This window comes from Lineus longissimus, chromosome 2 (assembly GCF_910592395.1).
Source record: "Lineus longissimus chromosome 2, tnLinLong1.2, whole genome shotgun sequence".
NCBI lineage: Eukaryota > Metazoa > Nemertea > Pilidiophora > Heteronemertea > Lineidae > Lineus > Lineus longissimus.
In genome coordinates this window covers 1,753,331-1,771,978 of record NC_088309.1, presented here as the reverse complement: position 1 = coordinate 1,771,978, position 18,648 = coordinate 1,753,331, and the positions used below count along the sequence as shown (strand labels likewise).

Genomic DNA, 18,648 nt, shown 5'->3' with positions numbered 1-18,648 from the left:
AGATTTGATTGGCTTCGTCTCAATTCTATGTCCCAATAGCATCTGAGGTGCAACCTATGGGAATGTCCAATATTTAAGCCATGCCAACCAAAGGAAAGTTTAGGGTGTGGCGTCACAAGCGAACACGGATCGAACAAGGAAAAATGCCACAGGCCAAAGCGGTATGGATCCGCAGTCTTATTCCGGCCAGTTTTGCCTTGTGTGCTCAGAGCCACCAAGAGAGGATTTTGCGTTGCTGTTGGGTAAGCTTTGCAGTAATCAGGGATTTACAAACACCTGTTCTTGTAGGGTTAAGGTTTGAATCCGTCATTAGGGATAGGTGAAGATAAGGGTCGGAAGCTGGTGATTATCCATCAAATGAGATCGAAGTTATTGGCTGGTTTAACGGTAGTACGTAAAAGAAAATTCGGAAGTTCGCCGAAGGAATTCGAGTCACCCCGTGGTGAAAAGGAATTTTGTCGTATCAATGGGATGTTGAATGTTTACATCAGTCCGCATCCATTTATGGTATACCATTTATATTGCATTCTGATCAGAAGATGGTTTATACATGAGAAGACATTTTGCCAAGACTTCAGGTTCTGACCATGCTGACGACAGTTTATAAGAAGACTCTAATTTCAGCTCTGACCAGAGAAAGAAAATGTCAGCCTTAAAATCCGGCCCCGCGGCCCTGTCGTACTATTCCTACCCAATTATGCTCAAGGCAACATCGAACTTCAATGTCATTGACATGATGTTGTTGTGTTTATATGTAATTAGCAGCGTCAGCTTCCGACAGAGCCTTTCGATGTCGATGTTGCCAATCATATTAAACTTCATGATGTTGTCGTGGGTTCCGGCGGCAGGGCAGTTTCCTAACATTTCAGTTGTTTGATTTCGGCGGCTTCCTTTAGACAGACCCTGACGTCTGGTCACCTGGTTCTAAAAGGGTTCTCCGGAGGTGAACTACCGTCTAAGAAGATAGAGTATATAGAATTTTGAACTTATGAAAAAATTCAACTCTGAAGTCCAAATATTTTTTTCACTTGATTTTTTTCTGCTCAAAATGAAGAAATATCATCAGTCCAAAAACTTTTTTGACTTTGAAATTTTTTCAGAATTTAGAACTTTTGAAAAAATTCAACTCTGAAGGATGACCACCCCGGTAACGCTATACCATTCAACATCGGTCCCATGAGTTGTCGTGTTACCGGGGTTCCACTGTAGTTGCTTGCCTATAGATGGCCAATACATATAGCGCCCCGCAAACGAGCGAACTTTGTCTCTTCGACATACGATCAAAAATCTCGCGCTTGTCATGTGGTTGGTGTTCTCGTGGTTTATCCGCTTGTCATGGCCAAAGTGCATGTAATCAACTTGATGTGTTTGCAAGGCCATCACAACCCCAACATCTGGCTGTTCTCGAGGGCGTTTTATAGCAAATACGCACTGTTTATCATGCCTTAGTACCACATGTCCTCAAGTCACACAAGGTACATTGGCGCTCCGATGCTATCACAGTAGAACTGAAAACCAAAGCAATCATTGGTTGATTATTACAGTGGTCAGAGAGTATGATTGGTGACGAATGACACCACGCGATTGGTGCAGAAGTGTAAACAGTTTGAAATGCCTATTGGGAAAAAACATGCTGGAAAAGAAAACAAACAAACTGAAAACAAAATGTATTGCTTTATTTTTGCAGTTAATCAAACTCTAAAGTATATGTAATTGTTTTGTGTCTAGCAATGCAGTAGTCGCTTTCAGTCTGTTTGATGGGGATGAGTGCATTCGCTAAGGACAGACTCGGGGTTCTCCAGGTTCTCATTGACTGGCACATAACAAATGTGACTCGCTCTACCAAAACTAGGCGCTTGTCGCATCTGAACTTGACAGGTTGATACGGACTTGTTGTTCATTTCCCTATTGTAGACCTTTTGTGAAATCTATTACAAACTGATTTGGTTACATTTCACCAAAGGTCTACAATAGGGAAATGAACAACAAGTCCGTATCAACCTGTCAAGTTCAGATGCGACAAGCGCCTAGTTTTGGTAGAGCGGGTCACATATGATAAGTTCAGTCGTTTGATGTCATACGTTTCTGGTTTACCGATCAGATTGATACATGTATGCATCCATGTAGAAATCGGTAAAGCAAATAAAACCAAACAACTGCACTTAACTTTTATTCTTAGAATCCCTTTCCATGTAAATGAAAGGCAGAGCAAAATACGCTCGAAAGAATTCTATAACGGATCAATTCCAATCCCGTAAATCAGCTTCACTTCATCCTGTTACGATTGCTCTGTCGACATGTACCGATGTTTTTTTCTTTGGTGACAGTTGATATCGACGTAAGCTTTTTGCAATCGTTTTATTGTAAGTCTTTTGATGGAACAGCGTCGACTTTTCACTATTTCTCTCGCCTAAATCTGCAAGAAAAATACGTTTTTTTCTTCTAAATTGTCGTGGTAGGGGACAGTAGCTCTTTATACACTGATGCTCCTTACCTCTCGCACAAGTAACACGTCTGCAACCTATCAGTTCTAGCTCTTTCCGAATTTCCATATTGCTTCTGATTTCATGAATGGCATGCCTGGTTATGAGAGGCGAAGAAAATCCCCAACATAACATGAAAGCCTTTGTGGCTCAATGGTTAGAACGCTGTACTTTCGATCTGGCGGTCGCGGGTTCGACTCCCCGTGAATCCACTGCTTTTTTCTCTTGTTCTCTCTTCATTTTCTTGTTTCTTCGTTCATGTGTATAGTGTTATTGTTATTATCATCATCATTATTATCTTCAAGAAAACCCCTGAACTCGAACTTTACAAACTCAATGGAAAAACGAACAGACATTGTTCTTTGATTTCGAATTTTTTAATAAGCTATAATATGACATATGCTCTGTTTTCACGGCTATTTTGTATGAACTTGCGTCATGCATGACATACAGAGACGAGACATTCATCATAACGAGACGAGACATTCATCATCCGGCGCCGCCCAAACTCTTTCATAAAAGAACTTTGCGAGACAATACTTAGACCGGCGCTAGCCCGCTCGCCCCACTACAGTGGGCAAGACAACAGTCTACTATTTATTGGCTAACTTCATCATCGTGATGCATGGCAGACTCTTATGGTGTTTTTTTTACAGAACATGAACGTGAAATGGACACTCATTCAGCATCCTGACGTGATGTCATTTGCCTCCGTTACTTTTCAGTTGTGCCAACAATCGTTGACATGCAATCACGTAAGCCATCAGATAACGCTGTTTGGAGGAATGGAATACAACTGACTAGTGTCATAGAACTTGTAGTATATAACTAAGTATAGCAATAGTGAGTAATCGTGTCATACCTGTAGGCTATTGAGGAAGTCAGTTCGTGTATACTTGGTACAGAACATTACCCGAGTTTGTCGGACTGGGATGAACCTGCGCGTTTCTCCGTCCATTCAACACATCAGCAACAGACGTTTGGAACTCGCACCTAGAAGATCCGGTCCGTTATATGCGACTATTCGGTTTATGCGATTTCGATATAAGCATGTTCTACTGTAAAATAAGGCCCAGTCAACCAACATTTCTGAATGCACTAAAGTACGAAGGATTAGGTTTATAAGCCAAGCTTCATTTCCTGCAATCGATGCTGCACTAACCGTTACTGGGCTTACGTTCTCTAACGAGGAATGCAAATTTGATGTGATTTATTGTGTACATTATTGATGAACTGGCTATGGGGTAATTTGGATACCTCACCAGCTCATTACTGCATCGTAAAATTCAATTACCTGTAAAAAACTGCTGCGTCGGATGACATCAGTGTTAATTGGAGGAAAATTATGAGCAGCGGAACAACGTGTGTACCAGATTTGATCCAAATAGCTAGCGAACTGGATGGTTTTTGATTTGGTGATAAAAATATATCCCTCTTACAAATATGAATACATACCTACCTGGCGGTATATACAAACACTCATTCACAAAATATCGCCTCGTAAATATGGACATAATGTGGAGCATATCAAGGCAATATTTACAAAGTGCCATATGATATGATTTAATGCCGATTGGATGCAATTATTAATTGCCTGTCCTAACTATTGGATTCTGAAATCGGTTCTGTTTGCTTTGCAACTTGATGCCTAGTAACGGGTAATGATGAATAGTTAATTCGACTCGCAGCTGTCACCATAAGCTGACCAATGACCATCATTGTCTTGCTGGTCGTCGCCCAAAGCAGCCACAAGTTTGGCGGTTAGAACTCCGAGGAACTTCACAGAATCTCCATGATTTGCAAAGACACCGTGGTCCCGTATACCCAACCAGAGGTCTGGAATGGTCATCTGACGCACAGTTCGTTGCTTATAATTGCTGTTTTCATGATTTAGGATGATTAGGATTGCATTCTGGCCATCTGAATACATGTAGCAAATACATGTATAAGCTTAATACATGTAATACATGGGACTGGTTGATGATCAGAACGATGTGTATGTACATGTATGTCCCTGTGTATGCTTCAATAAAGAAAATCACTCAATGTCTTCCTCAAGCAGAATCTGCCTTATGGGCCACCTTACCTTTCTTTTGACCTGCCCTTATGGGCCACTGTACCTTTCCTTGCTTTGGTAATTGCCGACTCTTCACCTTGGCGGGATATGAAACCAAATATCTCGTTACCACCCCTACCCGGAGCGAAACATGAGACCAAGGAAAGATAATGTGTCCATTCTCTTAGTCTATTGTCACACCCCATGGGCATCGGCTTATCCATTAACTTATAAGATACTCCTTCGCACCCTGGCTAGTGTTTATTGCCAGCCTGTTTGACCCAGCGAACGTGCCTTCGGCATGTTGGCACAGTCGAATGAACCAGGGTTGAATGTAATACAAGTATCAGCCTCATTACCGTCCCTTGTTTCGTGTCGCCTTGAGAATAGGTAGTACGATTTTACGCTATTACAGCCTGAAAGTACATTCCTTGGTTAGTTTGGCATATCCCGCTATCTGGCAGTACGGATTCATTCTCTGGATGTCTTCGTAGAGCGCAGCCCGTAAAATTAGCTTGGAATCACTGGCAATATGTTACAACATATGGTGCTGAAGAAAAATTCTTGTAACCGGCTCTTTTTCCATATCATCATTGTACGGCATAGAGAATATTTTTTTCAATCATATCAGTGTTTTTAAACACACATGGTAACTCTTGGGGCAATACATTTATACAGTCATGCTGTTGATACAAAAAATACCATAGAAAAATCACTTGATGTTTAGTAGCGGTTGCCCGGTGAAAAAAATTGTTTTGGCTATAGCTCGGCAATACTAGGGCTACTAATAGAATTGTATACTTTAAAAGGCATAAAGCATTCACCTTGTAATAGCAACGTTCATAATGTGATAGCGCTCCCTGATTTTATTGGAGAGGGGAAGCAAAGGCGAATAGTGGTCAATTATTGCTAGTTATCAGTGGGATGCATCTGCTCCACAGCAGATTACCACTCTCGACAAGTGTAAATCACCAGGCTACCATCAGTTATTGTCCTGGCGATTATTTTGGAATACATACACACTTGCTAAACCTAGGTAACGCATACTTGACGTGTTTAGATAATCGTACACTAACGTTTTTCCATATTTCATATCTGATATTTTCTGATATTCCCTGCACTTAAATATCATAAATATATAAGGCTCGGCATTTATACTTCTGCTACGAAGTTGTTGAGTCAAAAGTAAATAATCTAAAGTCCGACTGCCAGGTACACTTAGCGTTGGGTACACGGCGAGGTTACTGAGATCAGTGCTACTCATTTGGAAAGGATTTCATTTAAAACGTGGTATTGCAAATACAAATTGACCAAACTATTCGTATCTTTAAAAATAAGCAACGTCAACATATCACTTTAATTTCTTTGGTTTATCATTAGGTTGGTCTCAAAATACATTCTTAAATTTCTCAAAATGCCTTCTGATTTGGGATCTGAAATTTGAGATTTCAATGCGATTGCTATCAAACTATCAAATTAAACTAAATAAGTTACTGCATCAAAATTGGAAAACTAAATATTTTAGAATGTATTTCGAGACCAACTTGATAATAAACTGAGGAAATTAGAGTGACATGTCAGTGTTGATTATTTCTAAAGATGCTAATAGTTTGGTGAATTTGTCTTTGCAATACCACGTTTTAAATGAAAGCCTAGTGATACAGTAAGGAGGTTAGTACATACACCAACGTCTATTCTCTATATGTGTGTTGATCACTCTGAGGCTTTCTATTTACCCACATTGATCACTTGAAGGTCCCTGCGGTGTCTGCGTAGAGTGTTCTGCTTAGGAATGTTGCACTCGGGGTAATGGGTACATCAATTCAAACCTATGGTTTTCGCAGAAGAATAAGCCTTTGGCCTTTATATGAAAATCACTTAATTGTACAAATGTGATGTGCATGTACTGGAATTCATTAAATAAAAGTTGTTTACTTGTCAGTGACCACTCCATCGGTTCAACATTAGACCGATAGAAATCTGCTTCTTGCCATATTTCTTGGGATTTTTGTTTTGTCTGGTCTCTAATATTCCTTTGCTGACATGAACCATACTTCCCGTAGGCACTATACATGTTTACGTATGCCTAGAAATTGATTTCTAAACTTTGCTGAGTCGTCTCATAGTACCACTCCCTCTCCATGTCAACAAGGCTCGTACTTTTCTTCATAAAGGCTCGAATGTTGACAAACCCATTTGGAGTGTACCCGACCTGTCACTGCCTTAGGCATATGTCTGCCGTTCGTGCCTTCGGTTAAAATCTTTATCTGACAATAATTCTATTGGTGACACATTCACCAGACCGGTTCCGAGGGAGAGGACCAGAATAGTTGACGAGGGAGTGGGAAGTTGAGGTCATTTATTGAAACACCTCAATTACTGCCAAATAGTGACGAATCTGCTTGACAGTTTCCAAGAGAAAGGACTTTAAAAAGTGACAAGGCAGTCGGCAGTTAAGTTCATTATTTGAAACACGTCGAACATATAGCATAATGGCATTTGGATGTGATGATCGTAGCTATGTCTAAAGATTCTTTAGTTTGACAACAAAGAAGCTGAAATCCTCCCAATAGTTGCAGTTTAATTAGCGAAATGCACTGATAATCTGCACTCATCTTCAGAATCGCTACAAATGTGAAAATGAAGGAGGATACGTTTCTAAGTAACTGAGTGGTTGTCTCGTCCGGAAGCCAGGACGACATGCATGACAAGAGGTATGGATGGAGCTAAACTATAACCGCAAGCTTACCAAGATAAGAGTGTGCAAAGAGAAATGAACTAAAGCAAAGGGAATGGTACATTTCACGTAATATCCTCGGAATATGAATAAATAAAAAACAATCAAACAAGATAAAAACAATAAATAAAATTGGATTGAATCTGCTGCCCGTATAAAAATAGTGTGAAGCCGGTTTGCGACAGCAGCATGGATATCTCTGTGCATGAATTGCGGTATTATTTGCCTCAATCAATATCTTCTCCCTCGTGGATTGTTCTGTAGTTGGACGGATTGGTCTCGCGAATCCTTGGCCAAGCATTTAGCATTCATTTTAGCTCCGTCCTGCCTGTGTCGATTTCAGACTGAGATTATTGTCCATGTTGGTATTCAAGAAATAAAGACAAAATCGCGAATCATCAATGCTTGTGTGGCACATCATTCGTCTCGGCCATTGTCACACTGTATCATTGACATGCTTCTTAATGTGTGAAAATAAGTACATACGCTTATTATTGACGCCTCTGGTCCACGGCAAATATAACCGCGTGCGTCGTAATAACCCAACCTGATCCGAACCAAACCTGATCCGTCACTTCTAGGTGAAAATTGTCCTCAATATCAATATAGTTCCAATTAGTCCGCTACTTTCACTTCTGATCGAGGGTCACTGACTATGATTGTAACCAAACAAGTCTCAAGAGGGCGAATAAATGACCGTTTATTTTACTAATCTTCAGCAATGACATGCAATGCCAGGTATGACTCTTCGAGGAGATGATTTGCTCTCCCGATACACAGGGTGGCAAAATCAACCCGGGCCGGCTACCATGCTTCTTCACCAATGGAACCAAGTCATCGTTAGAGGTGAACGGGGAATCTCTCTGAGACCAACATTTGGTTGAGTCGTTTTAGTTCCAGAGCCAATGTGAAGGAATGTTGAGTTATATTGCAGTTGTTCAAATGAGTTCTTCTTTCGGCTGATATCGACCCCGAATGACCGACATTGCTTAACGAACTTGACTCTGCAGCTAAAATTACTGCACTGAATCAAGATATGTTGGTCTCATTTTCCTCCTGTAGATTTCCCATCCACTGTACTGGTGCTTTGGATCTTTTGGGTGGCTGAAGAATGGTCGTCCGTTTTATGGCCACACTGTGTAAACGTTTTGACTGGACATTGTATCAGAATGCAACTTTCAGCAACGCTCACAAAATGACTCTCGTTTGGGTGTAGGTGTTTTCTGAATTCTTTACATTTAACGACGTATCCTGCAGAGATTGCGTGCTCGGAATAGAGAAGATGGATATACTGCAGCTGAACATGTGCCAGTTTCTCAGCGATTCTTTTTCGTCTTGTATTCTCCAAGAAATTTCAATAAACTAGATTTGTGCAATGGCAGGATTTAGTTCGATCTCCCGCCCGCGAGATACTCTCAACCAATGGTTCGTTTCAAGATTTACGCGAGTCACACAGCGTATCTAACGTTCGACCTTTCAAGTGGATATCTTAACCGACAAAAATAATTATCTTGTTTGGCTTTTTTTGTCCTTCAAATCTTGATGGCTTAGTGAGCCACAGATATTACAGAGGTACAGGTGTTCTTGTCATCCTAAGTAATTCCATTGCGAGACACAAACAAGTCGACCGGAAAAAAAAGAAAATCTTATTTGTTCCTGAGAAAAGAAATGATGTGTTTCTCGGTCGGAGGTAATTACATCGGAAAAAAAGTAGGCTGAAGATGTTATTCTTGGAGTCTGCTGATGGCAGCTGCTGAGAATAGAAGATATTGAGAATACATGTACATAACTTAATCATGATGCTACCTTGTCCTTTGTCAAAACTGCTGTCATAATCAAAAAGGGTCCTTGGACCGGATCAGTTCTTCTCTGCCAATTCCTTGTTTATATCATGCCGAGTCAACGAAGAAAGAGTCAATTGAGATGACAAATTGAATATTGGTGTTAGTTACCGATTGTAGTCGCTGCAACAAATGTTTTATTGTCCAAGGTATTTTCACATCATATTGACAGTGGATTCGAAATCCACATTATTTGCGACTTGCATCATACACCTGGCTCCTGCCTATATAGTCACCCTTTATCGTCTTGCATTGAGTACTTGCAATTACAACTCTCTCCCGAATTCAATTTCATTTGCATTAACATGTCCCCTTACTCAGCACAAACGAGTTCCCTCCTCACCTTTCTCCCGAATTCACTTTCATTTGCATTAACATGTCCCCTTACTCAGCACAAACGAGTTCCCTCCTCACCTTTCGCCCGCAGTAAATATAATCTGGTCCTGTTCTTTCCTTCTTCTTTATTTCAATTCTTCCCTGGAGTAATCGCGTATTCATGTCACTCTTGGTTGTCTAATCATTCCTCCAAGTGTAACTGGAATCGAGCAACATGGCGACTAATCAAATAGGCAATGCATTTCAAATGAGAAAGAATGGCGCTATCCAACTTCATATACAACGGAAGGACTGTACATAGAAAACTGCAAACTGTTGCTACCTTTTGCAATAACTTCCTCTTCAGATGACCTTTAGTAAATGAAGAGGACCTTTTGATTTCCGTCAACTCTTCTACGACACGTCGCTTACTTTTCCTACATAAAGCACCGTTGACTATTCTTAGGAACTTTGACGTGAATCTAAAAGGAACCCTATCATTATCAAGAATATAAGACTGACAAGTGCCTGACTGTCTCGATGTACCTCAATAGTTATAAATCCGGCTCCACGCAGTTGAAGCTTACTTCGATTTCAACCTGAACTTATCATTCAGTGAAATGTATCCATGTCGGAAAAGATTATGAAACTTCCATGTAGACTGTGATAGGAATAAATACGGAAATAGTGAACATGTTCAAGGACGAGCCATGTTGACGTGGGAAACATTCGCGTTCAGACATCTGAATAAGTAGGAATTGAATCGGAGAGGAGTGTCCTTGTATATATATATGTATTCATATATATTCCATATCCGGACTTAAAATATCAGTTTCGGACTCACAAATTCCGGGCTTTTTCTACCGTGTGGAGTGTGATAAGTTGGATTCTATAGACTAAGTTGACCAGTAATGAATATTATGAGCATTTAAAGCATGAAAAACCAACATATCTCATATGGTTTTTTGTTCATCCTACTGGTTAAGACGGTAACACACAACTGAGATCAGGCGGGAGAGAAATTGATCACACTTACACGTACCCAATGCATGTAGATAAAAATCTAATTCATCAATTTGGGAAACCAAATTCATCCTGATAAAAGGTTTATAACGCTCCCAAACAACATCAGTTACAGTGCATACAAAGAAAGGTGGCTTAAATCGATTAAGTCAACACGAAATCGCCCTCTATGGCTGATGATAGGTTTTCGTTATTGTTATTTGTTTTAAATCAGAATACCTGATGAGAGCTAGTGACGACCAGATTTGCCAACTGGCACCGTCACACGTCAAGACTCCAATCGGTTCATTTTCAATTCAGCAGACCGCCACTCAGCAGTCACAATCAGCACTCAGCAAGCGTTATCGAATTAATTAATCATGTAATCGAGTTTTGCCAAACAGGCGGGCAAGGCTTTCCGATAATGGATTACATTTACTTTCATGTTTCTTGCAGTTGCGAAATCCCCCGAGAGTTAAAATCTCGATCGAGGAGAACTCTGGCGTTTGGCTTCCGTCATGGACCTAAATATATTTCCTAAAGCCCATGCTTCTGCAAGCCACTTTAAAGGATAAGCGCTCGAAACACACACCTGGCATTTATCTTCTTCTTCTTCTTCTCGTTCGCTCTAGACAGTCAAGTCCGATCTTCTGATGTATTCTATGGTGTTTCGCAGCTGTTGGAGGTCTCCATAGAGCTGGTCTTGTAGGCTGGTACCTTCTGGCCAGATGTCTTTTCTCAGAGCTGCCAATCTCGCACATCTTGTCAGGATGTGTGCCACGGTCATCGGTTCCGTGACGCTAAAACCCTGGCATTTATGATATGCATCAAAGTATCATTGTAGATGGAGCTAAACTGTACTACTGAAAATGTTCACCAACATGGTGACCTTCTCAAATATACAGTGAACATCCCAGAAGCACTTCCTGTGCAGAAACGCCATCTAGTGCCGGCCAGGCTTTCGTGTGGCACCCCTCACGAGCTACAACCGCAAAAGTAGCGCAGAGAATATTGACTGAATGTTTACCCTTGGAATTTCAAGATGCTTCGCCGTCTAATTGCACGTCACCTCGGTTCGGATTGTAAAAAGCTTCGACAATACTTTAGCTCAAAATGGGGTCTGAAGCTGATTTAGATGAAGCTTTCTACCTTTGCGATTCTAATCAGGAAGATTTAAGCCTTGTGATATAAATCTAGGCGGATTGATCGGCATTAGAAATACGACAACGTATTTCGGGAATAATACAAATCCGATGGAATCTCATGTAAATTGACACGAAATAAATTTGTTCCCGCTGTTTGACGTTAAAGATGGGGGATTTCTATTCCAAAATGTTGATTCATAGCTGTTACGCTAATGCAGGAACCTGAAGAGGAACTACTAAATTGACAATATACTGTATAGCATGATTTAAAGCTGTTGTGAGATTCCTTTGTTCATCACTGCGAGATCTTCTTCCTTTCCTTTATGGTCACGTTTGCTATCGCTGTCGAGGGACCGAGTTATGAGTCTGTAACGTGACAAGTGCTCTGCAAATTGGCCGTAAATACGATGTATGCAAGGAAATAATTGCCTGAAATGCAACGCCGTTGATCATTCATTGTTTACTTTACGACATCGGCAAGCATTGTTGACAAGAACATGATCAAGATGATACAAGCAGTCTTATGAACGAAATAACTAGCTCGGTCGTATAGCCGGGTATCTGTCATATCTCGGCTTGAAAAAACTACGAATCGCACATAAAGACGACTGCACCTACTTCTCTTCTTACCATTGTTTTATAGAAATCTACTTCTTTTTCATTACAATAATCTTATAATTTTAGTCTATACTAAAGTACAAGCCATACCATCCGGAGTGACCAAGTGCGTTGACGAAAGCCTAGTTCTTACCCGGACGCCCCACCATCGTCGGCGACCAATAAAGCTCGATGCCGCCATGCGTTCAACGCCGACCCAGACACACGATTTTGTCGGCGTCATATAATGAGCTGATGGTAGCGAACTCGAGAATCTTTGAAAAACTGTACTCATTTGTCATCTGGCAGAAGGGACGGCTCAGTCCAACATATATTCTTGTCTCCGTGCATGCTTTTTACAGACCTACCAAATACGACATCGTGTGACAAAAACAGGATGTATAGCAATCGCGAGTCGGGTGCATTTTAAGAGATAAAATACGTTCATTTGATACCAGAGCTTTCTTGCCAATTTCGCGAGTCAACATTTCTGAATTTCTTTGTTATTGACTCTGAAGGTTGCAATACTTGTTGGACGTCATTCTTGACATGAATCTGACAATTGATCTTAATTTAATTACAACGCTTCGGTGCTTTCGAAGAGTTCAAACAGCAACCATCTACGCTTAGCTAGAAAGAAATATAGAACACATGTTGTGAAATTTGTCATGCCGCAGGCTATGGTAGTTTATTCTGCCTCTTGTGGCATTCTCAATAACAGTCTTGATCATTCGTAGGATTGAATCTGAGATTGGAACATTTTTTTCTCAGTTAATAGCCACTTACTTGGATTGGCCGCCATGACTCCTTTTCATCTTGTTTCTTCTCACAATTCATGGGTGGATGGAATACGGAACCAGCTTTCAGTTCCAAAGGGACGCTTCACTGAAGACAACTTTGCATCAGGGCTTGCAACCGAAGAGAGATTTCTTTTATCAACATGACAAAAATATGTTTTATGATAAGATGCGCTTCCATGACTAAGATAAAGAAGAATTAGGGCCTTGAGTAGGCCCCACGCATTAAGCTTACAAACAATGTACATGCTAAAGCTTATCCTTCGTCATGGACATTCTTTATCTGTTATCCATGTCCCATATGCCGAATAATGATTGCTTTCTCCCAGTTAATCATTGCTCCAGGCAAAACAATCATTGATATCGCCTTGCCAGCGTTCCACGATTTGTTAAAGAGAAAGCTTGCCGAAAAGACGAATGGTGAATGGCAAATTGTCGACTCTTTTAGGGCGTTGCAACGATTTCTTTGAGGCAAAAATATATTCGACTTACTACAGATACCCGCCTATGTTGTGTGAATTCCTTAAATCCTGTGACGAGAACCATGTCAGTGTCCTTGGCAATATTGGCGAGGTGAAAAACATTGTTAAAGTATTATCTTACACGGTGACACTGAGAATGAAATCGTCATGTTTCGTTCAGTAATTTCAAGTCATTAGTCTCCAAGGCAGAACCTATTATACTGATGTGTTCAGAATCTCTTTATACGTGTCTGGTGGGGTAAATTGTCTCGGGGTACTTGGAATGCGACTGTTCATTATTGAAGTTAATATCGACTTTGTCACTCTCGTATTGCAGCAGTTAAATGTGTCTGCCTCATTGTCTTAGCTGTCGCGCAATGTCCGAGGCGGAATTGGCTGTATAATGGCGATGAGTGACGGTGTCAAGCCACAGTCTTTATATTCGTGAAGGCTTTCGGTTAAGGTATTGATAATTGTAATCATATTCATATTCATGTATTCGATTCTTTTTCTGCCATTCAAGGCTTTATTGAGCGCCAACAACATAGAATCGAACACAGAACAACAGTATAGTAATACAATAAAAACTAGTCTTAGTAATCATGAAAATGCTAGTTACTTCGCAAGAGAATCACCTTTTCTTCTTCAAACTTGTCCTCGTTTTTCAAATTCTCATCTTGATTGGAGTGATCCAGATCAGCTCACTTCATTACTTACTTATTGCTAAATGACTACACAATTTTAGTCAGGTCACGTCTGTTTGGTAGACCTAACACCACCTGATTGGTTGAAATTAGTTTCCTCGACCCTATCCATTCCACCCACGTAGCACATTTTGCTTCAGCGCGGCAAGGATGAGCGATTGTTTTAGTACCTCCAGGTTTGTCGATGCAGAACCAGTCTAAGGTCCCCTACCTTAGAGCTATGGAACTTTGTGCATACATAATGATTATCTGATTCACACACGTACCAATGCCTTAAATTGCAAGTCCACTTTTTACCAAGCATATCCCAGGGTATCGCGACCAAATTTTCTCCGATGAAATATTCATAAATCTGAGAATAAAGAGTCTGAATGCATATCGACAATCAGTGCTTGCATTAGGGAAGATTGCATGAGTAGCCAACAGGGACGGGGTCACAGGACATCAAGCCAAGATTTTATTGTTACTTTCTTGCCTGATAAACGTCCTTTCCATTTCAATCGCCATGTTCTCTGTACATTACACCATGTATAGGTATATATTGTACACTTAAATGTATTTCAATGGATTCGCATGTTACATGCATCTGTAGGTTTTAACAAGTTTCCGTCAATGGATCATATCAGCACAATAGATTTCATTGGATTAGGCGAATAAAACGTGAATGCAGTAACAAATTTCAAAATACTGGTGAAATGCTGATGGCTTTGTTGACCTGCTTTGTATTATATATGTGTATACGTTCCTAAGCTACGAACAGAGTGTTTTCACGGTCAACCGTGTTGGAGGGCAGAACAATAATTTTGTCGTTCCTGAGTGAACTGAATCAAAGGCTGTCATGGTCAATTAGGCTTGCTTTCTTTTGTCAGCCCCTCCAGCATGGCGGGTGATGAAGTCAACTGAAACCACTCTATACGTGCCTAGCCAAGAAGGGTGGGTTGGATTGCCGCCAGATGTGATGCGATTGATAGCTCTTGGCGAGACACATGTATCATCCGGTTGCCATCTCTTTAATCAATGATTCACAATACCATTCAGTGATGGTCGAGATTGACCTCACGGCTCCTTTGTCCGTCACGATATTGTGGCTCCTTCGGTCAGTCCGGATAATCAACCGAATGATTGGTTCTCCCGTAATGGAGATGTATGGAGAGGGTGTTTAATGGATAAATTCGTGGACATACCCATACTTGATTCACCTTATAGATGAGGTCAAGACTGAATCTGACATCTATATGAAATATGACAGATGGTATGATTAGCCTGACTGTACGCCCATTGTTCAGGTGAAGACTTCACCATGCAATTAGATCACGAAAATTCTTCTTTCGGCTATGCCTTTTCTAATGCAGACGATTCGTTCGCAAGACTTCGAAGCTACAAATAAGAATGGAAACGTCAACAAAACACTAAAATTCATAAACATCTGGTCCCACTGAGCCTATTTCCTTGATTTGGTTCAGGATAAATTGATTCTCCCCATCAACTACATTATCATTTTCCTAGTCGATAAATCCAGACCAGTGGGATTCATAGCCTGTCTGAAAAGATTCATGTCAGGAATGGATTTCCATTTTATAAATCGACTTTCTGATGTTTGATTCGTAATATTTTCCCAAAAGGGCAATTGCCTTGAAACGTGACTGATAACGACCAAAACTTATATTGTAATGAGTGAGAAGAGCAAACATCAGCTAAATCAATCGCATGTTATTTATGTTGATTCCTAGTGATCATGGGCTGCTTGTGACCTTACTACGCCGTAACTCAGTCTCGACATGATAACGAGACTGGAGGTAGTTTGCAATTAAAGTAAATTAATTTTACTAAAACCAGAAGTTTACTAAAACCGCCCAGTTATATATTGATGATGTGCATCAATACGTTAACACAGCAGCCTCTCATAAAACAAAAACTGTCACCGATCGATCACGCACAAACGACAGACACGACGTTTTGACAAACAACAAGATTCGTCATCAGCTGAAAATTTTTCAAAATATACGCCAGGTTCTCAATAAATTGCTCAGGCAATACCGTCTTCTCTCAAAACGTGATTCCGGATGCTAAAAAGACATGTGAATTAACATGCAAAATGCACTATCGAGCATGAAATGCGTTGAAGCGAAGGCAAACCACTATTCCGTGCACATGGCATTGTATGCGTGAATGCAGTTTCAAGTGCTGCAGCGTAGACGGAATACCCATTCCATGCACACGTCTTCTCAACTGCCTCCAAGACTAAGAAGGAACAGAATCATAGGCACTCTGGCCATCCTGAGTTGCAGACCAAATTCTTGGTCGACAAGCTAAACTCACCGAATGGCAAGTCGTTCTCTTTGGTAATTGCTCATTTCTCACCGTACATCACGTCCTGTGACCATCGGCGATGTCTCTTTCACATGTTGAGTTCAATTGGTATTATTACCCACTGAAGGCAGTTTCCTTTAATCATGTCGAAAATTGTCCTGTGGTGATGTCGTTACCTTCTTGATAAATGTGGTCGGTCGTGCCCTTTCCATGGCTGTTCTAATCTTAATCGGGCTTAATGTCAATGTTGTTGTTCCAAAGAGAAATCTATGTCCTTTTCATCGGTAATTTGAAAGCACAGCTTTATCATGATTTGCGTGGGCCCTGAGCCCATTGCACTCTATCCTCAAAAGCAAATATACTGAATACTACTGATGATAAGAAGAGTCAACCGCGATCCACGCTTGTGAATCAGGGTGATCCGATCGGGACGAACTTGTGTCGAATGTTGTTTTCAATGTATGATAAAATGTTATGGCGGCAGACATGTAATTGATAATGGATTTGTATGAAAATCGACCTTCATGTAGCAAAATAATTTCATTGAGAAGTAATATTAATAATACTCAGCGAGATGCTAGTAAAGCGGATATCGGGGTCAGGCGCATGAATTTGTCGAAAGTTATTTATATAAAATAGCTTGTATTGTGCTAATAGTCGCGTGGTTATTCGTGTCCCAAGGATATGTCTTAGACAGCCGCCAAATGATGCTAGTAATCTCAACGTACGACGGTCAGGTAGATTTCTTACGACATGCAATCCATCATCCGCCGTCCATTCCCTTATCAGTGGGAGTACCGGAAGTGGTGAATGAGGACTGCTTACTTGATATTGCAGGCACGGTCAATACTAACAAACATCATCCCAATGATGCTGGTTGGTAGTATTTTTCTGCCGTTCAACGTCTTGTTTGAGCGAATAGCAAATCACTTTCGTTAAACACTTTCTTCTTGAGACGCGATTGTCGCCAAAGCTATCGTACCATTTACATGGTTTGAAATAACGGTATATACGTGATGTGATGTACAGCGTCATGAGCGGAAGAAAAGGCCAACATTGTCAAAAATCGACTTCAGCTTCTAGAGGCTGATTGGGGTTGAGGCGCAGGTTGGTGATAGCACGGTATCAAAAATGTAGAAAATAAGCCAGAAGTTACTCATTGCAGTTTTTAATACGATTTGTTTGGAAACGTCAGAAAGCTGTGTCCACATGAATGCCATTTGCCAATATCGCGGCATTCCAGATCGGCAAGAAACCACTTATTAGGTCTGCGGGGTGAAGGAAAAACAAGGCAGGTCTTGTGTAATCTGCAGCGGATGGATACGTGTTAGATGTCGACATCAGGTTGTGATGGTACCATGTGGTATAGCTTATTGGAACTCCATACCAGATTGTGGACTTTCATTGGTTGTGTGTAAAACAAACCATGGAATCATGCAAGATATTATTTGCCTTGGACATCATTTCGGCCCGGTCGAACATTTGGTCAAATTTTCGCGGCCTCCAAAGGGAGAACTCGTCCCTGAGACCAAATACTATTTGTCGCATTAACACATTATTCACCGTGAAACGGATATAATATTGACGCGCGTAATTCTAATCTGAATGTTGTTGTTTTTAAAGTTTAAGCTTTAAATCAGGAAAGTGATGACGAGGTTTACATAGTTAAATTGCCATGTGTTTGTCAATTCTAATAACCCCGCAATGCATTGAAATTGATTAACACCGACATCTCTTCGCCTTGGGACGTCTTTGCAATTGAAACTCGATTATTTGTGCCTCGGTCCTCGATGTTCCTTCCACGGCTCGACCAAGCAGCCGTCAATTGCTTTGGACTCAGTGGCTCCGATTTCACAGCATTCGATCAAACGCTGTTGATGTCGATGGCACTTTTTGTCTTGGTTCAAGCTCTGCTCCGCGTTTCAAAAGCAATGGGATTGTATTTTCTTGACGAGCATCACGCTCCCCGAGGCTGTGCAATTTCCGACTTCTAAGATGACTTTATTGTTCTAAAAGGGCAATAGCATAGTCATCCGCAAATGATCAACGTGAGGTAATAGGAACGCGTGTGAAATGCATCTGTGTATTTTAAAAGTAATGAAACAGAAAGGAAAATAGAATCACTGCTTTGAAAAAGTACGCATGACCATCAAATAACCACTTTTTCTATCAGAGCCATGCAGTCTTTTTGTTTGAAGTC

General features: G+C 40.7%; 1 protein-coding gene across 3 annotated transcripts in view; it reads left to right on the top strand.

Moving 5' to 3' along the window:
* Positions 1 to 18,648, top strand: part of LOC135500707 (equilibrative nucleobase transporter 1-like) — a 51,755-nt gene that overhangs the window by 523 nt on the left and 32,584 nt on the right. The window lies entirely within an intron of this gene.